We start from the raw sequence: 27,609 nt of genomic DNA on the forward strand, positions 1-27,609 counted from the left end.
ACAGTCCAATGCATCTAATATACCACTTCTTGCTTTGAACGTCTTAAACTCGTGGGTTGGTATTGCAGACCAGACCGTCTGATAGAAAATCGTAATTGCGATGTTCCTGCAACTGAACTTTGAAGGCAGATCCTTTACCAACCTAATAATTGTATACAGAGGAGGCTAATATTCGTAATCTGAACTTTTGTGATGGGCATTGCTTCCGGACAACCAGACAACCACATTATATTAGTCACTAATTGATGATGATAACATTAAAATGCAGTTGAATTTATGGAGAACTGACAGAGTGCAGCGTCTGGCCAGTGCGATGACGGAACACGTGAGCGAGTGAGTGAGTGAAACTAGTGATGATAGCAGATGTTCCTGAAAAGGTGAGCGTATCCTGTCCCACCGCTATCTTGAACTGTGACCGCTTAGAAGCGGGAATCGGTAATGGTATAAAACCTCACACGTATAATTTAAACGAAAAAAGGATTTTTCAAAGTGAAAAAATATCGAATATTGATGTGAATTGAATCAATTGTTATTTATCATGGCGTCCAACTCCAATAATTACTATCCTGCTAATTACTTCATTCCAGATAGTGTCATATTTCAGTTTTCCGTACAACAGGGACACACGTGTAATGTACAAATGTATATATTTATTCCTTAATATATTTGGAGCTTGTGCGGATCAGGAGAATTTTATGACTATAATAAAAGGTAAGTAATTACATTGTACTACAACTTTTCATTTTCATCACGGGGGGACAAATTAAAAGGTGCTTAATCACGGAATAGGTACATGTAGTTCATTTCCGATCACATTAGTTCTATTGGTCATATCGACCAGAATTAGAGGAACTGTAACCTGAGTCACTGTTTTCCTCGTTCAGGAACAGAACACAATCTGGCGACAGTTGTGACCTTTTCAGGATTTCTCTGTACTAAATGTTATATCTCATTAACAGAAAACTTTATTAATTTGACCGTGGTGTTGTACGATCTATCTACGGAGTGATCGGTCGGAATGCTGTTTACTGTGAAACCATGATCACTCCTCTTTTGCTATCCGATGTATTGTGTAAATGATGAATTGATCCAAATGAGAAAGTTGGTCAGTTGTGTCTAGTGCATTTCCCAAACTGACCGGTGATCACTTGCCTACAGGAACGGAAAAGGTCGACAGAGTGCTATTTAATGAAATGTAGCTCATTTAGCAGGCGATCTTGACACGCGTCATCTTGGGTAATTGGTGCCTTGTTACAATTTCTGGTGCTTGAACAAGATTGCATAGAGTTATCGAGTGATATGCTGCCTGAAGAGGCATATACATCAAAGTAGGCCGCGGTTGAATATCAGATTAATGGTGGCTAGAAATCTATACATCCAAACGGTGTTTTGAACCCAACGCAAAGTCTCAACTTTGTACCAATTATTTCACCTGTTACCAATGGGTACATGTTTGCAACATCGATTCCAATCAAACAATATACATTAAAAGAGAATACCAAACCACTGAAAAGAGTGTGTACGTTTATTTTTAAATTTAATTTATTTGCATTCATGACTGCGATAAAAGGGAGATAACGAATAAAACTTCCGGGCTTGATGGTTCTTTTCTGTCAATGTATAGAAATGTATCATTTGTCTGATGTGAGTTTTTTGTACAAAATCATTTTTGAGTTTTAGATTTTTTATTTGTAAGATTTGGGATTGTTACTACAAATGCCTTTATATATCTTATAAACTGTTTTATCAAGTAAGATGACACTTTTGCTTTTTTTACCATAACATGAATAGTCAATTACAGATACAGTCAAATATCATACTGTCATCTCTCATTAACCATATCACATTGCACAGCCAATATTTGTATCAGTCCTTACTTTACGGCTAAAGATTTCACCATTTTATTTCAACGTAAAAGGGTTCCCTGCCGACATATTATTGAATATTGCTATTCAAAACGCACTGTAAAACACAGACTAAATTTTATGCATCTGCTTATGAGGAACAGTATGTTTGCGCTATTCGTCCTTCTTGATTACTCAACAGATTTTGTTGTAAATGTTGGCAATGTCGAAAAGGTTCAGCACCAAGTATTGTACATTGTTAGTTCCAATTGGCGAATCAACCTCTGCTATGTCGTCATTGTCTTTCAGCATACCACAAGTGTCAGTTATCGGTCCATTGCTTTTCACAAACTTCAGGCTGCCACTCTGTGATATACTCCAGAAGCACCTGTACCGCTTCCCTGCCTAGCTGATGACACACAGAATCAGTGTCTGTCACGTCATCTCAAGGGTACTATTGCGATCGAGCGCCTCAAGAAATGCACCAGTGAATACATTGTCCAACCACAACTACCGTTCGTCAAGAAAGCAGAATGTCTGTCACTGACCTAACGTTCATTCTCGTCACCCCGATCACTTTGAAACTTACAATGAATGTAAATTTGAACTTTTTCGTAATCAAGTGTTATTATTCAAACGTAAACGCTTTTGCACCAATGCAAAGTAAGAATATCTCATGGGGAGGTGCCAGGATGCCAAACACACTCAGCTATCAAGACTCAGTTAGTTTTAACTCACTTTAGGGGGTCACGGATGGCCCAGTCGTCTAAAGGCGCCGCGATTCGCTGTGCAAAGTTGCGTCCCTTAGGCACGCTAGAAACCTATGAATGTGGGTTCGAATCCCGGTACACCCCGATTATGTTTCTAGGTTTGTCAGCACCATACCCGTGCTCGTGGGTTTCACCAAAGTGGTAAACGTCTGAAACGTGCGTCACTTCGGGCTTTCCTCCCACATTAAGCTGACACGCCGCGATATAACTGGACTACTGTTAAAAGCGGCGTTAAAACCAAACTCACTCACTCGATCAACTCACTTTAATCTGTTACTTTTGCGGACAGGATCAACACATTACTGCTTATTCTGCATGACTGAGTGAGTGAATGGTCTTTGACATTGCAGTCGGTGTGTGAATGAAGTTACATTGCTCTTTTCCACTGAAGTCAGTGAGTGAATGGGGTTACATTGTCCTCCAAATGAAGTCAGTGAGTGAATGAGGTTACAATGTCCTCCAAATGAAGTCAGTGAGTGAATGAGGTTACATTGTCCTCCAAATGAAGTCAGTGAGTGAATGAGGTCACATTGTCCCCCAAATACAGTCAGTGAGTGTATGAGGTTACATTGTCCCCTTAATGAAGTCAGTGAGTGAATGAGGTTACATTGTCCTCCAAATGAAGTCAGTGAGTGAATGAGGTTACATTGTCCTCCAAATGAAGTCAGTGAGTGAATGAGGTTACATTGTCCTCCAAATGAAGTCAGTGAGTGAATGGGGTTACATTGTCCCCCAAATACAGTCAGTGAGTGAATGAGGTTACATTGTCCTCCAAATGAAGTCAGTGAGTGAATGGGGTTACATTGTCCCCCAAATACAGTCAGTGAGTGAATGAGGTTACATTGTCCTCCAAATGAAGTCAGTGAGTGACTGAGGTTACATTGTCCTTCAAATGAAGTCAGTGAGTGAAGGGAATTACATTGGTGTAATCAAAGCAACCCCGGAACGCTTGTTACCGGTTTGAAACGTCTCCTTATATATGCATACATGACCCTTTCTGTGGATAGCAACTACTTTTAGTTTTGGTCACGAAAGTTGATTTACAAAAAAGGGTCAGGTATTCATCTTCTTCTAACTTCGCAATGGCCGTACAAAAGACTTCATTCTCTGTGTATAGCCACTACGAACAACCTTGGCGAAACAATTAGAATGGTTTCATTTGATTAATTTGGTGCTTTAATCATCCTTTTTACAGTACATGCTGTGCCTGTCTTAGTAGTCATATTTAATCCAATTATTCATCAGCTCCTATCTCCCATTGTGATCCCAACGGTAGACATTTAATAATTCGCATCCAGCAAGAATTCCATTTCATTGTTCCCAGTACTATTCCTGGATACACTTCAATACTGGAAGTGCCCGGATATTGCAAATGTCGCCGACAACGCAGCTCACAATAAACATATACAAATGTTCCAGGTTTGATATATAGCAACGAGTCAGCAGTTCTTTGTTTATTGTCGATGTTATTTTAGGTTGGATGTACCAGACCATATTGCAGTAGTCTGGTCGCGTGTGAGTCTTGATTTTGAGATACTTCTAATCGCATAAATAAAAGGTCATTTAAGATGGTAATGTGCCTCGACATACGATCAGTGTATTTCCTGTTTTGCAACGTAGTTATGTACATTGACACTGTCATATTCCAAGTTTCTCGGTCTCATGCACTAGGAATTGGGGCTGGGTAAAGATAATAAATAACACAGAGCAATGTCCTCATGCAAGTTCATGTTATGACGACGGGCATTGCAAAGACCTAAAACCCCTTTCAACAGTATTGCAATTATAGAAGACGAAGAAGAACTAGAATAGGTCTTCAGCAACCCATGCTTGCCGTAAAAGGCGACTATGCTTGTCGTAAGAGGCGACTATCGGGATCGGGCGGCCAGGCTCGCTGACTTAGTTGATGCATGTCATCGCATCTCAATTTCCTTAATCGATGCTCATGATGACAATCACTAGATTTTCTGGTACCAGACTCGATTATTTCCTGACCGCCGTCATATACCTGGAACATTGCTGAGTGCGGTATTAAACAACAAACAAACAAACAAACACATATGTTTGCCGGGTGAACATGCAAGACTCGATTATTTACTTGATGCACAATGTAGCTGAGATATTGCTGACAAACAAACTTGACTTCATCTCCATGCTTTAAGAAAGGACTGAAGTGTTTCAGATAAAATAGACTTAGTGCAACCCAGGTTAGGCATAGTGAGTGAGTGAGTTTGATTTTACGCCGCTTTTATCAATATTCCAGCAATATCACGGCGGGGGACACCAGAAATGGGCTTCACACATTGTACCCATGTCGGGAATCGAACCCGGGTGTTCGGCGTGACGAGCGAACGCTTTAACCACTAGGCTACCCGACCGCCCCCGGTTAGGCATAGGGCCATACTGTAGACATGAGAACACAGCGGTCTGTTCCTGGCCACACCAAATGGTACAATATCGCGCCCTTGACTAGTAGGTCACCTGGGCCCCGTGTCACGATTATCGTAGCTCCGATATTTTAAAATTGATTTATTACAGTCGTGGTGTTACGATTTCTTTGTAAAACGGTGCCTTACATATATAATTTTAACGTATCAATTTTCTGTCACTTTTACTGCTAATGATTGCTGTACATTAGTGTAAATTATATTGATTTTATTACTAACCTGGTTGGAATTATATTCAGGGTTTATTTATTTAACAGTCTTGTATTCTCTATTATCAGATTAAGTACTATCTAAGATATATACTCAACAACAAAAGTTCCTGTGACACCAATATTTTAGTGTAGTTTTCAAACAAGTAAAGTTTGGTTTTCAACATTGTAGTACATGTATGGAATCAAGTCACAAAAACGCAACTGCTACAGAAAAGCATGCATTTCATGCAAAAGTTGACTTTTATGCAAGCCCCATGCATTTCACTACCCAAGAATGGGTATAAAAACATGTGCGTTAACGGGATTCCATATGCATTGTTTAGCATCGTGCTGACAACAACCAATCAGAAAAACAACAACATTACGCAATTATTCAACATTACGAAATGCCACGCCTTACCGAAAATTAGCATCTGCGAGCCATTTGTATGCTTGAAGCAGGATTGAGTCAGCGTGATGTTGCAAGACAACTTAACGTCCACAGAAGCACCATTCGGTGTTTATGGCAACGTTGGCAACAGACGAATGCAGTCAGAGACCATCCTCGGAGTGGCAGGCCACGCGTAACCAAAAATCGACAAGAGAACTGGATTCGAACAACACACCTACGAAATCGATTCCAGCCAGCAACAGTGACTGCAAGAAGCATCCCTGGCCTTCGACAAATATCTTCACAAACCGTACGTCGTCGCCTCAGATGTGCAGGGATTGTCGCCAGAAGACCAGCCAGACGTCCCATTTTGACAGGAAGTCACCGTCAAGCAAGTCTACAGTGGTGCAGACAGCGTCTACGCTGGACGGCCATGCAGTGGGTTCTATTCACTGACGAGTCTCGTGTTCACCTCAGCCACAGCGATAGACGGATTCGAGGTGAACGTTACGTCAATCATTGTGTCATGGAAGAAGATCGGTTCGGGGGCGGCAGCGTTATGGTATGGGGTGGGATAACAGCAAGACAGAGGACCCGTTTGATAGTGATAGAGGGAAATCTCAATGGACAGCGCTACCTCGACGAGATCATCGGCCCTGTTGTTCTAACGTTTTTGCGTCGTCATGGCCGAGGCATTACCTTTCAACATGACAACGCCCGGCCTCATATAGCTCGACTTGTTAAGGATTCTCTTCAACAAAACAACGTGAATGTCATCCCCTGGCCGGCTCGATCCCCTGATCTCTCACCAATCGAGCGCATGTGCGATGAAATGGATCGGCGCCTTCGACGTCAACCACGTGTTCCAAAGACACTCCAGGAACTTCGAAACATGCTCCAGCAGATATGGACAGATATCCCACAGGACTTTGTGGGACTTTGTCCATTCCATGAGACGAAGATGTGTTGCTTGCATCGCAACCAGAGGTGGACACACACGCTATTGATTTGTAAATTGACATTTTGGCTTGTTCATGGTTTTTTTATTACACCACGCATTTTCTGAAGTCAGTATGGCAAATTAAACCATTTGAACACTTACAGGAGTCTTTTATCTGTTGCAAACCGAAATTGTTTCAGATTTGGTAAAAAACATAACTTTGCATTAGATCTTATTCAATGTCACAGAAACGTTTGTTGTTCAGTATATCTACATGCAAAAAGATCTTTCAGACTTTTCTACAGAATCTTTACAATATGTTCAATTTATCATTTTCTCTTGAATGATCGTTCTTTCTTGCAAGCAATGATGCTTATGTCTTATCGATCGATACGTTTTAATGTGAGATTTCCACATTCTGTCAGACACATAACATAAGATTTCAATGATTTTGTACTGTATCTAGTGACCTGTTTTTTTCTTTTTTCATATTTACCAATACTTACGTACAATTTCGTTTTTATTCTACACGTTCCGTAGATGCGTCATTTAGAACTGTTGATGTTAACTTCCGTCTGTATTGGCTTGGTCGAGAATTCATCAAATGCGTCACTCAAATCTATCAAAATCAGTTTCGAAATATACTTTATTTTGGTAAACAGTCAAGGGCATGTTGATATCATTACATATATATTGCGCGTCATGTGATCATCGTATGAAACATGGAAATTCGGTCATACAAATTTGCTTGCGAATACGAAATTATGGAAATCATTTAAAGGTTATTTATAGCTCTAGAGCATGCATAATTAATCATTTCTTTGTTTGTTAATAATATGATATTCCAATATTTAAAAGCTTAATCAAATCACAGCATTATTAGTTTTCTTTCAGACAGATAACAATATCACTATTCCGATTTCCTGAAAATTGCAGCTTTGTGAAAGAAAAAAACAGAGAAGTGCCAATTTAATATCAATTATGACTATAAAACCGGCTGATGGAGGAAGTCGTGTGTCGCCATTTTACATCCTGTTCTCCAGAATTGAATACAAAGCAGGCGAAATCAACGTCTAATCCTGACGACCACACATAATCACTGCTCCAGATTTTGGCGGAACGTTGAACGCTAAAATAGCAGCCAGGTCGTCGCTGATGGGCCGCGTAGGCTTGTCAGAAAGCTGGTCCAATCCAAATAATAGACAAAGTGTATGTGGGAGTCATTTGTCATCCATTACACACTTAGCTGGGTTTAATGATGGATTAATTTGGTTTTAATGGGCTACCCTTGGCTCCAAACGACTCCTACAAAGATTAAGAGATTGACTGAGACTATGGACCGCCGTGCTAATCTCAAGGGAAGGATTTGCCAAACTTTGTTCCTCAACTCTTGTAAAGCCTGTCAAATTGACCTTTACCAACTTTCTTCTTGAATTATGCAATTTTATTTATCGGTCAATAATCTGGTCCATAATATGGTTATGCAGCGTTAAATCACTGAAACTAAACAGAGTCGTTCATGTCCAGAGTGACGTTAACGTTCAGATAAAAATGGTTGATTGGTTTGCATTTGAATGAACCATGACGTGCGTTATAATATATTGTGGCGCAGCTTTTCGTGTTGTGTGACTGGTTTGATCATGTAATGTGAGTCCTGGCCGTGTCCACACTTGTTCGGGATGCTTGGCAATAGTAATGTAGCCAGGCTGTTTTCATTTGAGTTGTATCAATTTCTTTTATCTGCATAAAGCGAATTCTTCTTATAACCACGGTCCGTTGATGTGGATTAACAATCAGTGGATATTAAAGCCGTATCTGGTTGACAAATAGCCACAGATGGGACAAGGTGGTCGTTCACAATTAGAAACCAGCGGGCGTTTACTTTGTGAATTCACATGTAACATTTCACGTGGGTTGTCCTAACAATCTCATAGTATTCCATTATCAGGTCATTATAGGCATATCACCAAAGCAGCATGACGATGTGTTATTAAAGACAGGTCCAGCTGCGTACTGAATTTCATTTATCTGTCGCCCTCGCTCAATAGGGGTGGGGGTGTTACAGTGGGGGTGTTGTTGTATAAGGTTAACCCATACGTGTGTGTCTGATACGACTGGTGGTTTGAAATGTCACATCGTTTGTGATTATTTGTTCTCCATGGTAAGAGCGACTTGGCATCAAGCCTGTATGTTACAGTGTTAGTTACGGTAAGGTATGTAGTTAGGTTAGATACGGCTATACGGCGAGATAGGGAAGGTTACGTTAGGTACGGGTAGGTTAGGTTAAGTTGAGGATAACTGATGTTCTTAGCAAAGTCTACTTCTGTCTTATAATATAGTTTCACAGTCGTTGCAATGCTAAATGTATTGTGGACTATATTTTTATTACTTATTATGATGTCATTCGACTCAAAAGTTGTTTCGTCAGGGTTACAACAAACAAGGCCTCAGATGGTAGACATTTGGTAGAAATGTGGAGGACATTTCCAACTTTAATGCATCAGGGACACAAATTATGCCCAATGTAATTCCCTATTTTGACTTATACCAATGTTAGCATGTGATTAATTGACTTGCTTTTGCATGTGTTTGTGACGGATGCCACCTGTGTATCATCACTATTTGAGAGTGCAATAGGATATAGTCGGAATCGTACATTGGACTCTGCTTTTGACCATTACTTCTGATTGTTTATCCGGTTTAATTGTCGCTTCTACTTTTAATTAATAGACTTATCAACTTCTTAGTTACGTGCAACAATGGTACCTGGTATTCCATGCTAGACGATTGAGCCTACTGTATTCATGAATGTTGCCATGTGTCACATGCGTTGCAAATTTAATTAGTGGCTGTTCACATACCAGCAGACAGCCTCCGTAGTGTAGTGGTAGAGCGTCCGCCTGGATGGCGGAAAGTTGGGGGTTCGATCCCCGGCCGCATCATACCAAAAGACGTTACAGGATGGTACTTGTTGTTACCCTGCCTGGCGGTCGGCATTAAGGGACTAAAACAAGGACTGGTCATGATCAGGTCGGAGTCAGTATATTGTGTCTGACTTGGGTATTCATGTTTAACTCAACATGGTATTTCAGTGTGCTTGCACTATAAAATCAGCCTTAGTCCGAACTGGTACAAACACACACACGTGTGCATGCACGCCGCTATATAAATGCAATAATCTTGAACGCTACATTAACCCCATTCACACCACCTGATACCAGCAACTATCTTAGGTCTTTGTACACCAGACCGGAGAAGCCAAAACCATCAGCATTCAGCTGTACTATATAACAAAAAACTCTCACACTTAAGTAACCAATGGAGGTAACACATGGATGACTTAAATTCCTGTTGATTCAATGTCCCATATAACAGTGAGTGAGTGAGTTTGATTTAACGCCGCTTTCAACAGTATTTCGGTTGTATCACAGCACATAAGCTTGAATTGGGAAGAAAGCCTGAAGGGAGACAAATCCACTTTCCACTTTCCCGAAACCAGGATCACTTAAATCTTATTCAAACACAAGATCGTAAGTTTCTGGCATACCTTTGTGACGCAACTCTTCACAACGGTATAGACGAACGGAACACCCGTGAATTGGTATATTGTGTGTCCTAACGGTATTAATTTCTGTCGTTATTCACTTTAAACTTCAAATATATTTCTATGTTTACATATGTTATCCATTGTTATGAGAACACATAGTATTGAATTTTGCCCTTTTTAATGTTATTTTTCGTTTTGGCGTTATTTTGATGGAATGGGGGTACTGAACGCAAAGAGTCAAGTCAACAGCTATGGAATGGCTTCATCAGGACTTAATGGTTGTCGGATCAGTGTAAACATATACCACTAATGCACAGGTCATATGCGACGGCACGATGCGTCAGTATTTACTTGATCATAACTGTGATATGGCTGGGATAAAAGCGGTATCAAATATCCTCCACGACTCTTCATCGGAGCCAATGTACGTGTGCGTACGTGATGTAGATATAAACATCACCATGACGTAAGGATAACTCAACTGGGTCAACACATAGTTTCAATCCTTTTCCTTTTCGCGAACACCCGGTGTCATCAAGGATTTTCAGTGATCTATTCACACAGTTTTCACCACTGTTTAGGGCCGCATCCGTGGTCTAGTGGTAGAGCGTCCGCCCGGAAGCGGAAGGTCCGTGGTTCGATCCCCTGCCGCGTCATATCAAAAGACGTTAAAACATGGTACTTGTTGTTACCCTGTCTGGCGCTCGGCATTAAGGGGCTCAAACAAGGACTGGTCGGCTTGGAGTTAGTATACTGTGTTTGAGTGGGGTATTCATGTCGTACTGCGGCACGGTATCTCAGTTGGCTAGCACCATAAATCTGCATCAATCGTACAAGCAGCACACACACACACACACACACACACACACACACACACACACACACGTGCATGCACGTCGCTATGTAAGTGCAATAATCTTGGACACGACGTTAAACCCATTTCACCACAGTTTAGCCCTTTCCACCCAGTGGAACCCGTTTCGTGGTCAAATCGAGCCCTTAACGTTTTATTTATGAAATTAAAGACATCGTTATTATTCGTCCTGTTTAGAAACTGGCTTGCATATTAACGATTTTACTACCAATTTATCTGATATAAAGTTACATTAAATGAATCACGACAATGCTTCTTGCGGGCCAAAAGGTCCCAAATTGTACCCCAAAAAATATGACATTTGTCAAAATTTGTTTAAACGTGTTTAATGTGTTTTCATCTCCGTCACAATTGCAACATTTGGTCGACGTCAGCGGTTACTCGAGACCTGTATAAAGTTGGTCAAAGTGTCGTCTTCAATAACATGGCCGTTTATTACAGGTGATTTCTAACTCGCGTTGAATACAGATTGCACTCTAAAAGGATAACATGAGATTTAAACGATCTGCAGTCCTCCATGTCATGTCACTACAAGTCACTTGTACCAGGAAGTGTTACACATTTCTGTTAACCAACGAACAAGATCACATGTGGATTAAGTTACTTCGTTTCAATTGTAATGTGTCGCGAAACGCAAGTGTTAATTTTTTATGGGAAATGTGGAATCTAGGGAAGCGAAGTAGCTTTTTTCACATACTTCCTTGATCTGTTTTGTTTGTTGTTTAATGCCGCACTCAGCAGTTTTCAAACGATATGGCGGTCTGTGAATAATCGTGTCTTGATCAGACAATCCAGTGACAATCCACCTCTGTGGTGGACTGGCTCCCACTTTATACTTGCTTAGGAACGTAACATTTAATATTCCATTGGGAACGGGATATTTTACAAAACAATCATTCTTTCCCAAAGTAAGAAATGAATGACCTGGTAATACATTTACATCTCTTCATAGATAAGAAGAAGAAGAAGCTACAAAACCTTTTCCATATTCATCAGAAATCGATTGTACGATTCCGACTACATCATGAGCATGTGTTCTTGAATCACTGTCAAATAGTGATTGTGCTCGGTGTTTACGAAAAGGTGAGCGTATCCTGCCATACCGGTGGCACCGTCACAAATACATGCAAAGGCAAATCAATTGTTCACCTGAAAAAAGGGAATGTATGGTACAAGTCAAAATAAGGAAGTGCATCGGACATCATTTTTGTCACTGATGCGACAAAATTGGAAATGTCCTCCACATGTCTGCCACAAAACGTTTTGAAAGCTTTTCAGATGTCTTGTATGTTGTAACCTTGATCAAACTTCGTTTGAGGAACAGTCGTGTGATGCTCTTTGAACTCTCCGTAGAAAGAACATTCTTGATTGTACCTCAAAAGTTGAAATGAAACCGAGTATACAGCCTTAAAATATGTTAAAGGAAACAGAACATTAGCTCGATATCTCTGAGGTCACATCAATTGTTTTTACACGTTCAAACAGTTGTCTGAATTCGCACGCATGTATTTGTTCATTTCATAGTGCCCAAATTAGTCAGGAGCTGCCGCCACGTGTATCCGTGTGCATGTCACGATAACTGGGTCACAGTTTATTCCTGGGAATATACCAACTGCACTTTTCGATATGTATATTGAAGTGACATGCTTCCTTTGCCATAACGTGACACATGCACGAAAGCAATTCTTGACTGTGTACATTAATGTAATCCCATGCCCTTGCATTTTGTTATAAATCTCATGTTTTTATCAAATTTTTGAAACGTCATCATGTCATTAGGAAAACAAACACATCATTGCACAATATAACACGCACACCTATTAGGGTTTCTGACATGAACAAATCAAATATAATAGTAGATACACTTTGTTTCACAAATCTCGACTAAGCGGGAAAGCTGATATGAGCTTTAATGGGGTTTAATAAAACGGGCAGTATGATTCGTCCAATATTTGTATAATTGACGTTGTCATTGAACACACTCAACCATCACTCGTGCCATATCGTATTCACATCGTATAGCCTTGACGTTACGGTGAATGTAGGGTGTGGTAGTTGAGTGGTTAGAACATAAATAGTCATGCCAATTAGCCGGTTTCGATTCCCAAATTGGGTACAATTGTGTGATGCCTTCGTGATCCTTGGTGTACTCTTCATAAGTTGATGATATTGTTTGTTTTGTTTGTTTTAATGCCGCGCTCAGCAATATTCCAGCTATATGACGGCGGTCAGTAAATAATCGAGTCTGGGCCAGACAATCCAGTGATTGACATCATGAGCATCGATCCACGAAATTGGGATACGATGCCATTCATCAACCACGTCAGCGAGCCTGACCACCCGATCCCGTTAGTCGCCTCTCCCGACAAGCATAGTCGCCTTTTACGGCAAGCATGGGTTGCTGAAGACCTATTCTACCCCGGATCTTCACGGGTCAATCGATGGTATTGATGATAAGACCATATTGTACACAGAAATGTCTTGAACAATCAACTCATATATGAGCCAATCTAGTCATGTGTAAAGTTACACGACAAAAAATTCGTTTGTCTTAAAGGTACAGTATTGCAACTCTCTTGATGTCGCATTATTGTCTTACTGCACGAGCGTTTTGCGTGCAGTGTTATAATGGGGTTTATGTTATTTCATGTGATAAAATTGGGTTTATGTTATTGCATGTGAATTAATGGGGTTTATGTTATTATTCAGTTAGTTGATGATTGCATGGAACGTCAATGCACAAGCGTAACAACACACCCCTGTACACTCTGTGTGACTTTGCCTTAATGCGATGCTTCAACATCACAGGCAACCAGTCACAGTTACAACAAAGGTTAGCCACGCTTCATTGCATATAATGCATAGTAAGCACATTTTGATAGTGACACTCCCTTGACACACAATACACCTTTTAGAATTTCATTTTGTAGCGAGTAAAGGTTATCCGGTAATGTTTATCTATGGAATTGCACTGCACGTATATCGCTTGCGATTAAGATACACCACGCCACGTATAAAGAAGCCACAGAAGAGCATTGCACTGCATGCAATCAAAAATATACGCTCCCTAAGTGTTTCGTAAGTGAATGTTATCTAAGAGCTATTCTCAGACTTACATGAAATGGGAGTTAATGTACAAACTAACCACTAAGCAATGGAAGCTGGCTTAGTTAATCTACACTCTGTGCTGCAGGTATTACATGCCAGTATTCTCAATTCACAGCCAATTCAAAAGCATTACCTTCAGAATCTGTCAGCTTACAAGTAGTATATGTTGGCGAAGGTATTGAATCCCACCATGGCATTCGTGTCGTTGCTTTCAACTAGTTATTGAGATATTTCCAAATTGCACGCATCAGTGACCAAGATCATGGCTGAAGCTGTAACCTATTTTGACTTGAAAATTGACTTGCCCTTGCCTGAATGTCACCGGTGTGGCAGGATTTGATAGTGATTCATAAACACGTGCTAGTTATAAACAGTGAAGTACGTTTTTAACGAACACGCTTATAACGAACTGACGGATATAACGAACTATTTTTTGGGTCCCGCCCATTTGCTGTGTATATTCCGTACATTTGCTTATAACGAACTACGGTTATAACGAATTAAAACTAGTGGTCGGAATCGTATGATGGACTCTGCTTTTAGTTTATATTTCTTATGATTCTAGAAATGGTTTGGGTCGCTTTTATTTATAGACATAACCAACTATGTTTTCGATTTATGTTTGTTTGTTGGTTGGTTGGTTGGTAAACGCCACACTCAGTAATATTCCAGCTATATGATCATGACGGTGGTCTGTAAATAATCAAGGCTGGACCAGACAATCCAGTGATTGAACATCTGTCTATCAATTGGGTCAGCAAGCCCACCCGATCCCGTTTACCGTTAGCCGCCTCTTACGACAAACATGAGTTCCAGAAGACCAATTCCAACCCGGATCTTCACAGGTTCGATTCCTGCATGTGGTAACCCTAGTTATAATCGAAACGTGCGCTGTAGCAAGACACTAACACATATACCGCGAAACTGAAATACATCCGGAGACTGTGTACATTAATTACAACGTCTTCAGAGAAAAAATACAGTGTTCCGTAATGATGATGTATTCATCCAACTGAATGACTGCTTAACACATACGTAGAATGATAGTGTTGGGGTCGACACCACTTTGTATATCAGTTATATCACGAACACGATAACATAGCTCGTAGAGGATTACGGCTTTGATGACAAACCACCGAGTGGTCTAATCTTGGAAACGACTATATCACTACGGGCCTTCCTCCCACATCAAGCTAAAGCCAACTGTGTCTCTTAAGCCCTTAGTTTAACACCGCTGTGGCTATAATTGTCCAGACAATTTGAAGATTAATTATTCATTACTATGTGGATCTTAAATAAGGTGAAAAGGTGAGATGAGGTTAACTGGGTTAAACCCGCGTTCTATCACACTTTCATAACGAGTGTGTGTGTGTGTGTGTGTGTGTGTGTGTGTGTGTGTGTGTGTGTGTGTGTGTGTTCAACATGGATATCCCGCTCAGATACAGTGAGTGAGTGAGTTTGGTTTTACGCCGCTTTTAGCAATATTCCAGCAATATTCCAGCAATATCACGGCGGGGGACACCAGAAACGGGCTTCACACATTGTACCCATGTCGGGAATCGAACCCGGGTGTTCGGCGTGACGAGCGAACGCTTTAACCACTAGGCTACCCGACCGCCCCTCAGATACAGTATAATGACTACGAGCCGATCAGTCCTTCTGTTTCCCCTTAATGCCGAGCGCCAGGCAGGATAACATCAAGTACCATCAAGAACCCCGCCCGTCCGCTTTACGGGTTATCCTCCAGAATACGGAGGCGGCGTCATCCATCTGAAGTTACAGTTTAACACCGTTGTATCGAACTTTGATGTGTCGAACTAACGCTTGACTCGAAGTTCTTTTTTCTTCATTTTCAGTGGTGACGAACCTCGGCTAACTCGAATTATTTATATAGGTCCTTTCAACGTTGACACAATGTTGTTTGACTGAATTCATTAAATAAACCAGTGAATGATCTGACTGCATATGAACCTTAACATACAGGAATGAAAAAATGTATCAAGAATTCTGATGTGTTTCTCATCCGCTATTGACAGCTGCTCTTTGGAAAGTGAAAGTAGTCACCATTTTTTTAAAATTCAATGTACAATTCTAGGAAGTCATCAGTGCAACATGATTTTGTTAACCATCAACGTTGTTTTTATGACGTTTTGAGTGTCATGTGTCTAGCCATCAGGGTGAAAAACGGGTTATCACGCGAAGAATTAATTTAACTATTCATGTTCTTGCATTTTCCTATTGTGTGTAGGAAAGCCGTTATTGAAATGTTGGGTTTGTATGTATCACAGACATCTGTCGTTACTTTTTACCGCGACAAGATTGATTGACGTTGCAACACACGCGTTTTACAAATATTCCAATAATAACGGTTGAAATACAACAATTGCCAACATTTAGAAAAATGTACAAGCTTTACACATTTGTACCCGTATTTAAATAATAATGACTCTCGGAATAGAATCCGACCTCGGCAACGTTGGACAAGTCCATGAACAGAGGGTTAAATTTGGTATTTCCCCCATCTTCTCCATTTCTCCTAATACCGATTGTCATATCTCTTGCACTTTAGGGTGAGATCGTTCGGCCATTGCGTTTATCTACGTTGCCTAGCTACATCTACGGGGAACAACTCACTAGACACTTCTTTCCGTCGTCTAATTTACGAAGTCATCAAGTTACGAGCGCATGTTCGAATCTCAAGAAATGACGTCATGATAGAACAATGTTTTATCATGATGTAAACTACGCTTCGTTCTTTATTGTTCTTCGTCATTTATCGCGTAGCTATCTTATAAATGGATCTCGACACACGAATGCAGATTCAATGATATTTGTATATCTTTCCTTGAATAAATAAAATTAAATGGGCATATTTTCCTTGACAGGCTAATTGATATGCACGCCCAAATGCAAGTGCACTAATTGATATGTTCACCAAATGTCCATTAACATTAAAGCTATGCGTATTGAAATATGGATTTCAATCTGCTTTCCTATTATGTACAGGAATAGTACTACAGTATTCGATATTTTTTTAATATCCTGTATGTACAGGAATAATACTACAGTATTCGAGATTTTTTGAATATCCTGTATGGACAGGAATAATACTACAGTATTCGAGATTTTTTTAATATCCTGTATGTACAGGAATAGTAATACATACAGTATTCGCGATTTTTTTAATATCCTGTATGTACAGCAATAATACTACAGTATTCGAGATTTTTGGAATATCCTGTATGTACAAGAATAATACCTAAGTATTCGAGATTTTTGGAATATCCTGTATGTACAGTATAAATGACGAGGGGCCTTTATCAGCTAACAGACTAGATTTTATTCATTACAACTCCCTGGGTATTGAGTGACGACGATTGATACGACTGCATTTGGCCCCAACAGTGTTGTTTAAAGATAATTATATTGGTTTCATGACAGGCAAGCATGTCCTCGTGAGATTTCAAGATCAGACAGGATCGGTCGAGGATCGATCGGAGATCCACACATAGGAACAGTCGCAAGGATCTCTGTGGAGGACAGGGGGCACGGGGGGCCCAGTCGCCTAAGGCGCCGCGATTCGATGTGCAGAATTGCGTCCCTTGGGCACGCCAGAAACCTATGATTGTGGGTTCGAATCCCGGTTCGCCCCGATTATGTTTCTAGGTTTGTCAGCACCATACCCGTGCTCGTGGGTTTCACCGAAGTGGTAAACGTCTGAGACCTGCATCACTTTGGGCTTTCCTCCCACATTAAGCTGACACGCCGTGATATAACTGGAATACTGTTAAAAGCGGCGTTAAACCTAACTCACTCACTCACTCACTGTGGAGGACAGCAAGCATTGGCCTCTGTCTACAGTGCTGGTTTGTTTCTTTGCTGTTTAACGCCACACTCAGCAATATTCCAGCTATATAACGGTGGCCTGTACATAATCGAGCCTGGACCAGACAATCCAGTGATTGACATCATGAGCATCGACCCACGAAATTGGTATACGATGACATACAGTCCAGGTAGTGCCACGTGAATAGGTACATGTTTAAATCAACTTGAACATTGTGATTATTGATTATTAACTCAGCCTTACCAGTACTTTGAGTGAACTGTATTACATCGTATTACAAGTATTCAAGTTAATCCAGTTGTCTTAATCCCTTAGTTTACTCAGTGTGAGAGTTCGGTTTGACGCCGCTTCAAGCAGTATGTCAGTTACCAGCGTGTCAGGCAGTCTCGGAAGGAATGACCGATGTGATGCATATCTTAGACGTCGACCACTTTGGGGAAACATAGGAACACAAGGCTACAGAAACACAATCAGGGCCAATTGAGGATTCGAATCACGACCATATTTTTTGGCACGTTTAAATTGTTTAGTAAATCTGTATATGAGGCTGAACATGCTCCCAGTAATACGCCAAAAGAATAATCTGTTATTCAGACAATATAAATGTCTTCTCTGCTGGACGACTCCCATCAATATTCACGTAAACACGTCCAGACCTATTATACGTCATCATTAAATATGATTTGATCGATGTTTGGTCTTTGAGATATATAATACGAATTAAATGCAACGTGTAGAATCAACTGCGGATATAACATGGTCACATTGAGTGTATTATCGGATGACCAATCCAATTTAACCCCTCAGCAGGATAATTAACATAGGTGTTCACGTGCGTGGGGACATCGGATGTAAGGAAATGAAACGTCCATCCTTCCTGGACTTTGGTATATTGATTAGATTTTGTTCACATGAGATGAGAAATGTGGTTTATTTATGTGAGTACTAATGTAGTCGGCCACAACCGGGACATATCAGTCATACAACTTACAATAATAAGCATGTTCCAACAAACAAACTAAACGCGGCAACATCCTGTCTATAACCATGTACAAATGACTATATCCTAAGCATGTGTATATGATTTATTATTAATTGGGGATAATACTATGTGTTCACAAAACAGGTGAGCGTACCCTGTTATCAGTGGTAACCGTCATAAACACTTGCAAAGGCAAGTCAAGGGTTCACCTGAACAAACACGGAACATATGGTACAAGTCAGTATAAGGAATTGCATCAGACCTTCGGTCATGGATGCCTCAAATTCGGAAATGTCCTCCACATGTATCCCATTAAACTTTTTGAAAACCTAACTAAGCCTTTAAATAGTGTAACCCTGGATAACCGTCACTTGACGCACTTTGAAGTTTCTTAGAGAGAAAGAGAGAGAGTGGTTGATACACAAATCATGTGATCCCTCCAGAAAAGTACTTATAGCTTGTTTTTTGGAAAAAAGAAATCAACGTGTCGGTATCTTTATACTAACGTCGAAGGATTTAGATCGCGCAAAAAAGGTTATTTTGGAAACAACGACATTAAATAACTGTTTTATTCAGATATATTTGTAACCTTCTTCAAGTTGATTGCTACCCTCGTCCGTGTTTGTATAATGTCGGAAACGAAACATATGTACTTCAGGGACCTTATTGGAAATCTAATGACATCTTGGAATAGCTTACCTATTATGAGCTACAAGAATTATTACTGATGATTAGACACTTCATATGTCAGGCCATTACTTTAGCTGTGATTGAGTTCTTGGTATGTCTCATAAACATCGAGTATGTAAAGACACCAGTGTGTATAGGCAAACGATGGAGTGTTTGTTTGTCGCTCAGATACAGACATGTACCTCAGCTTATATTTATGTTAATTTGTGGTGAGGCGAGGTGAAATTTGGTTAAAACGTCGCGTCCAAGATTTTGCACTTATACAGCGACGTGCATGCACGTGTGTGTGTGTGTGTGTGTGTGTGTGTGTGTGTGTGTGTGTGTGTGTGTGTGTGTGTGTGTGTGTGTGTGTGTGTGTGTGTGTGTGTGTGTGTGTGTGTGTGTGTGTGTGTGGCTGCTTGTACTAGTCCGGACTGATGCCGATTTATAGTGCTAGCTCACTGAGATACCATGCCGCAGTTTAACATGAATACCCCACTCAGACACAGTGTTCTGACTTCGAGCCGACCAGTCCTTGTTTTAGCCCCTTAATGCCGAGCACCAGACAGGGTAACAACAAGTACCATCTTTTAACGTCTTTTGGTATGACGCGACCGGGGATCGAACCCCGGACCGTCCACTCTCCGGGCTAATTAGTGGAGGACATTGCACATGTTTCAGGTGAATGTTAGTGTTGAGTTTGCAGTTCCCACTATGAAACCTTATTCAGTGCTTCATCTAGATCTTTGCATTGAAATAATAACGATGGCAGCCTCTGTACCAAGCTGTTCGACGGGATGATTTAGATTTTCCAATCGTGAATTATCCCTTCATGTCGAGCAACATGCCATCAGCTCTAGCTTATGACGTCAGCATGTCTAGGTTGCTTATGTATTTTAGGGCACGTGTATTTGTTATATTTCTTAGAAAGAAACCATTTTTCCTCATAGATGAGCTTTTCATTCAATGTTACGCCATCATGGGCCAGGTGATGGCATTACAAATATATCACGGTGGACATTCGGAGAAATATGACACGTCGTTTGTCATACAGAACATAGATTACGGGTGCTACTATTGGATCAGGACATGCGAGCCCTTATCACCTAGTGTCATCATTGATTTTCTGTGATCCATTTCCATATAATCATCATTTTGCCTTTTAAGTCCCATGGAATCTGTTCCGACAAACACACGAGATTGATTATAATTATCTGGTATTGACGTTCCGAATGTATATTTGGCATCACTCAAAAGGAAAGCCATGTTATTGTATCAAGCTTTTCATTGCTAATTTCCAGCCAATGGCGGAATTATATTAAAATGATACAGGAATCCCTACAACACAAATCGTTAATTAAATATTTACAGTTATTAAGACCAACAGGCAAATGAAAACTTTCATAATACACTGGGCTGGTGGGGTAGCCTAGTGGTTAAAGCGTTCGCTCGTCACGCCGAATGCCCGTGTTCGATTCCCCATATTGGTACAATGTATGAAGCCCATTTCTGATATTGCTGAAATATTGCTAGAAGGGCAATATACTATTTGTATATTTAACAATATACTATTTGTAGATGCAAGTTCCCAAGTGCGCACGTCTCATATGGTTGTCCCAGCTGCCGGGAACTGCAACCTTTAGGTGACGTCTTCACAGACACTGACATTTGATGGAGACCAACACGCCTACGACCAACTTCTGGATGAAAATGTCTCTATATCCCTATCCTGGTAACACGTGTAAAGTACATTGTGTGACAGGCTAAGTGAGGTGAAGTGAAATGGGGTTTAACGTCGCGTCCAAGATTATTGCACTTATATAGCTTGTGTGTATGTGCGTGCCTGAGTGCGTGCGTGTGTGTGTGTGCTTGTACTAGTCAGGACTGATGCCGATTTATAGCGCTAACTCATTGAGATACCATGTCGCAGTTTAACATGAATACCCCACTCAGACACAGTAAACTGACTCCGAGCCGACCAGTCCTTGTTTTAGCTCCTTAATGCCGAGCACCAGACAACAGCAGGTAACGACAACAGGTAAAGAGAAAACTAGGAAGGTTTTTTATGTGTTGCCTCTTCAATGAAAATCTCTTATTTAGATTAGACGACGCCAATTTCATTCTTTGCATGCCTATATAATTACATCCAAATGCACACTTGGTCTTACATTACAAAGTAATGGAATAATCAACGAAACGGAATTTTAATAAGCTTAAGTAAGATTCGTTTCAAAAGGTCACATTGGTCCTTGCTGTAGTTACTTAATTACTTTAAAACACACATGTTGTAATCTAAACAGCCAAACTGTCAGTTCGTTGAGAACAAACGAAAGTCTAGAAACCAAAAGTTTGTCCAGATACCTAGAACTACGTGTTGGTATATTTACAAACAACTCCGAAGTTTAGAAGCGGCTAATTATTTAAAACAATTTCTTTAAGACCTACAGCTTCACCAGCGCTTAGTGTTTTGCCATGCGTGAATCCACAATTCATAATAGTTCAGTGCACCTCATTGTTATTCATCATAAGCATGCATACCATATCTGTCATATCTCTCGACACTGAATGCAAGGGGTTGTTATTCCCTCCGCTGTATGATCATCATAATCATGTCATATACCATAGCATTATTTTAATAAAAAACGCAATAATAGCATAACAAGATATCATGTTAAAACAAGACGCGACTGTGAAGATAACAAAATCGTAAAATACAAAACAATCAAGACGGTTGAGCCTTTTTCCATTGTATAACTCTGTTTCATGTGACTGAAAAAAAATCAGCTAATGCTTGAGTGAAAATGAGAAAAGCATTAGCCTTTTAGGCTTTCAGGAGCATAATAGCCAAAGAAGTTTGTTTTTCCTACCTTTACGCGTGCAGAGCTCCTTCCTGTTTAGAGTAGGACTGTCGCTCCTGCTATGACTTGTGCTATTGCCACGATCGACTTAATAATTTATAGCCAGTCTCTCTCGCCTGTTGCTGATGCTGAGTCCCTCGCTCTCCCACACCCACCTATAGTAAGCCCACACTCTTGTGGTAAACTCCGCAACGCTCCCTGACATCTCCGGTCTTACGAATTGATTTGACGAAAGCCAGAAGTCACGTGATTGCTGATTATCAGTCGGGTAAACCAATACCCGTCCACAGCACCCAGCAGGGGTCGCAAAGTGAGTCAAATGAGGCGATTGTTTTATGGAATTAGACAGTGCTTTCTTTGCGATCTGTCAATATGGGAGCGACAGTTGTCATCTCTCATAGCAAATGGGATGGTAGGAGTGTGGAAGACTGACTTAATGAGTGGTGTATGCGCGCGTGTGTATCTGTGTGTGGTGTGTGTGTGTGTGTGTGTGGTGTGTGTGTGTGTGTGTGTGTGTGTGTGTGTGTGTGTGTGTGTGTGTGTGTGTGTGTGTGTGTAATAGAACGACAGATTGATATTTGATATGTTTTAGGGTTCCACTCAGTTTGAGTACCATGTTGTATGTGGAGAGTAGTTGCATGATCTATGTTATTGGTCGACTTAATATTTGTTCATGCTTTTTGAACACTCGTCTATCTAAAGGGTGCGGTCGGGTAGTGGCTAAAGCGTTCGCTCGTCACGCCGAACACCCGGGTTCGATTCCAAATATGGGTAAAATGTGTGAAGCCCATTTCTGGTGTCCCCCGCCATGATATTGCTGGAATATTGCTAGAAACGGCGTAAAACCATACTCACTCACTAAACTGGGGTATCTTCGTCTGGGTATGATTTTATAGAGGCATGTAGAGTATGAGCAATAGTTGGTACATTAGTTCTTGATGCCAGTCCTTGCCCTCAGAGGTTATTAGCTTCAGTAGCGTTATTTCAAGAATTCATACAAACGTTTTCGCTACTCAATATTGTAATGAAATATACAATGAAAGAAATGATCATGTTCGTATTGTAATTAACTTTCAATGAATGTTCCTCAAATCCTTTGTTATAATACTGTACAAAACATCACAGACGTTTAATAAATATGGACAAAAACTACCTCCGCATGACGGTAAGATCATATTCCCTTGCAGGTTTGAGCAAAGCCAAAGAAGACCTATTATTGCTTTTTCCAGGGTTTAGCGGCTATTTCATACTCGTGACAAAGATAAGAACACATCAATCTGTCTCAACTCAAAATAATAGTAATGAATATATCAACCACTTTGGTAAGTAAAAGCATAAGTAGAATCATGCATGTTTTACAGAAATAGTACTACGCAAGGGAGGCTGGTATAACACGACATTGGCATAAATAAGTTTCAAATATTATTATTGGTGACTCTAGGGAGCAACTGTACAATAGTAAATGTATGGTATTGTAATACTTAAACGCTCCATTGCTATTTCAATATAGATAGTGCGTGCAAAAGTGGGATATAACGTCGTTATTGCAATAAAATTGTTATGATATTATGACAGCAAATATTGGTAATAAATAAAAGCGACAAAACCATTTCCATATTCATAAGAAATATTCTGAAAAGAAACAGTCGATTTTACGATTCCGACTACATCATTAGCATGTGTTTGTGCATCACTATCAAATAGTGATGGTGCCAGATGTTTGCGAAAAGGTGAGCGTATCCTGCCTCACATGTGGCACCCGTCGCAAATACATGCAAAGGCTAGTGAATTGTCACCTGAGTATTGTCTCTCTCGTTAATATAAATGTATGGACACACACTTATCATACTACCGGTTGTTTAGCGCGGCATCATTTTAACAAATTGATAATGTGAAGTTTACACGATATACAGCTTTTCCAGCTTATACAGCTTGAGACGTCGGTCACATGACTGCGAAATTGACGTTCATAAGTGTATGAACAACACAATATTCCAGTAATAAGTTTTTCACGAGACTGTTTTCTTGACATGACGTATACACTGACGGGCTACTTCCATATTCCTGGGGCAACCCCTCAATCCCATGTTGAGTGCAAAAACGACGAAATACAACACGTTACAAAGACATAATAATTATTATTACCAAACACTATTAGCAAACAGATATACAAACTGCAAAAGAAATAAAATATAACCACATATCAAAAGCTAAAATCAGTTCGTTAAACGCTAATATTATCCATTAAAGATACAGAGGCGATATGTCATTGATAATAACGAGATGGAAAATGACGTTAACAATATGACAAACGATAAAAAGGAGATGCCATAGAGTACAAAGATATAAAAACTATTATAGCGGGATATGACATTTTAATCACAGAATATCAAATATAACAATGAGGAAATTACAAGAGATGTCAACGATAACAACGATACGTTACAAAATATAGTAAATATGTGTCAAAGAAGATAGTTCAAATATATGTCAAAGAAGATAGTTCAAATAAATGTCAACGAAGATAAGATAAGTAGATTACAGAATAACAGCGATGTTAAACATAACAAAGTATGCATAAGAAAACAAAGACATATGCCAACGATAGTAAAGGGTGTCTAAATATAACTAGATGTAAAATATTTCAAGATAAAAACGCAATGTCAAATGGATGTATAAAATAGAAACGATCTGTCAAAGGAAACAACGAAAATTCAAAGATAACGATTTGTCAAATATAGCAACAATATGTTTGAAGTGTTTACAAGATTTTCAAAGGTTTGAAACTTATATGTATTTACAACTTTGATATCCAGTGATCTGGAGTGAATTATATTCCCAGAAAAGGGGCGTGTATCTGCTTTATCGTTTAATCGGATATGGTGATTGGTCTGTTTTTTAAACAAGACATCATCATGTTGTTTCTGTTTGGCGGCGCGTTGAATGCATGTGCCACTTTTGCACGGCTACCATGTGTATTTATTTATTTTATTTTATTTTTTTTTTTTTTTTTTTTGGGGGGGGGGGGGTTAATGAATGGTGTTTAACGTCTCACGCAGCGTCAAGGCAGGATTATCACGGCGACCTGTTAATTAACGAGTCTGAAACATACAAACAACGATTCGTGCCATCGAGTAACGATGCCACATGTTCATTCAGCTGACAGAGCCTGAACACCGAATCCATTTTAGTCAAATCCGACAAGCATACTTTGATCAGATTCCATCCAGAAATCCCAAGACATTGAGACGTCGGATGTAGGCACCTGTTGAGGAAATAGTATAGCATGTATTTAGGGCTCTAAATGATCAATACTTCGTCCGTTCTGACGAACTGACTTAATGAAACCCATTCAAGTATTACTTTAACTTATCCCATACAAGTGTTTGCATATTTGAGAGAAATATATATCAAATATATGACGTAAACCTTCAACGCCTCCCACAAAACGGATTCCATGGAGCGTAAAAGGCAAAATAGCGGTAATATTACATGAATGGATCGCTGAGAATCAGTAATGCACCAGGTGTTTGGGAAAAGGGTAAGCGTGCCCTGCCCCAACTTGCACAGATAGTTTGCGTGGGCAAAATGGTAAATACCCTTAAGAAGTCTAGAATTGAAGACACATTTACAGCTGCGCTACCTTTACTGCCGTTGGATAAAATGGAAGCTGTCTAGCCCCCCTTTGCAGACAGTCCTTGGGCACCTTGATAACCTGGTGATTTATGACCATTCGATAGTAAGGATAGTCCTAAGAGGATTGAAATGTATATTGTACAATCAGCAAAGTTTGTTCCCTGTAGTTCAAATACAAACCGTTCAGTGTTAACATGCAACTCTTTTCAACTCTATTGCGAAGCAGCTATGGTTCATTTAGAATCCTGAATGCATTTGTTGACTGCAGAGACTTTACTCTCGTTCACGAATATTGAAGAGCTTTAACATTTAGGCACTTGCACAATGTCATTAACAAGAGATGAGCTTTCATTTCATTTGACACAGATACGAGGATGAATATTCCTAATGCTTTGGCGTTTTTTAAGTCAAATATTTTCTTTTACGCCAAATAAGCGCTAATTTTCCATCTATTCACATTTGTAAAACGTCAAGCCGAGATCACGACACGAAATATATGTACAAGTGCGTTAAAGAGAAATTAAGAAGAAATTATCGTTCAAGGAAGAACAATACATGTTGTTACCATCTGAGGAAGAACTATCTCCAAAGAGATACACACCATATATAGTTCATCAATTTTTCCCATTTCAAACAAGCATAAGCATCTTCCCAGAAGAAAATGACGCTTAAGAGCATCTCAGAGCTTTTCAGGTTTCATTATTGACAAAACAGCATTATTCTTGAGTGGGAACAATTCTGTAATCTGCCGCAACCCGGCACTTAAATTCAACAGAGCATCATAGTTCCCAACAGTTACCATGGTAACGTCATGCACACGCACTGTCGCTTCACATGGAACTGCAGAATGGTCGATCACAAATACATTCCATTTTTCATATCTGTCAAAATAAGACCCCAATCTCGTATGGAGTGATTTCAAGTTGTTGTCCAGTTTTAAAGCTAGAGCACGGGATATTAAAAGCTTTTACTGTTGTCGTATAATAGGAATAATCTTAATTGTGATGTTAAGTTCAACTTCGCCGTTATCACGCGTGTCAGAAATGCGTAATAATTCCCTATTAAATAATATTGAGTGACAGTAAACGATTTATAATCGGTTTTTCAATCCCATTCGTCTGTAAATGATACCCACAATCAATATTCGGTATTTGTTTAGATTGACATTTACGTTACCATTACGCACCAGACAATATCTACAATAAATGTGTCATACGTTTTACTTTGTTTGAAAGATTAGATAAACCGGTACATCATGTTGTTAAAAAATATATACACATGTAGGGTGGTCCAAGTCCTTACGAAAACAAATCGACATTTATACGTATGAATCAACTTTTTTGTAAAATTATATAAGTATTTCTGATGTACAGATATCGAAATATGACAACACTGTATCGATAATACTTTCAACATTGTGTGAAAGGGACAATCCTCGTAATTTGGGGTAAAAAATCTCTACTTCATCAATCTACACTCTACTCAATATAAAATTAATACATTTC

General features: G+C 39.8%; 1 long non-coding RNA gene across 1 annotated transcript in view; it reads right to left on the bottom strand.

The window, feature by feature from the left end:
* The window catches only part of LOC124114176, a 45,435-nt gene extending 22,771 nt beyond the window's left edge, over positions 1-22,664 (bottom strand). Inside the window, exon 1 of the long non-coding RNA XR_006857849.2 lies at positions 22,478-22,664. This is a non-coding gene — a long non-coding RNA (uncharacterized LOC124114176). The remainder of the gene's footprint in view (positions 1-22,477) is intronic.
* Between the last annotated feature and the right edge of the window lie 4,945 nt (positions 22,665-27,609).

This window comes from Haliotis rufescens, unplaced genomic scaffold (assembly GCF_023055435.1).
Source record: "Haliotis rufescens isolate VD_foot unplaced genomic scaffold, xgHalRufe1.0.p SCAF_4, whole genome shotgun sequence".
Taxonomy (NCBI): domain Eukaryota; kingdom Metazoa; phylum Mollusca; class Gastropoda; order Lepetellida; family Haliotidae; genus Haliotis; species Haliotis rufescens.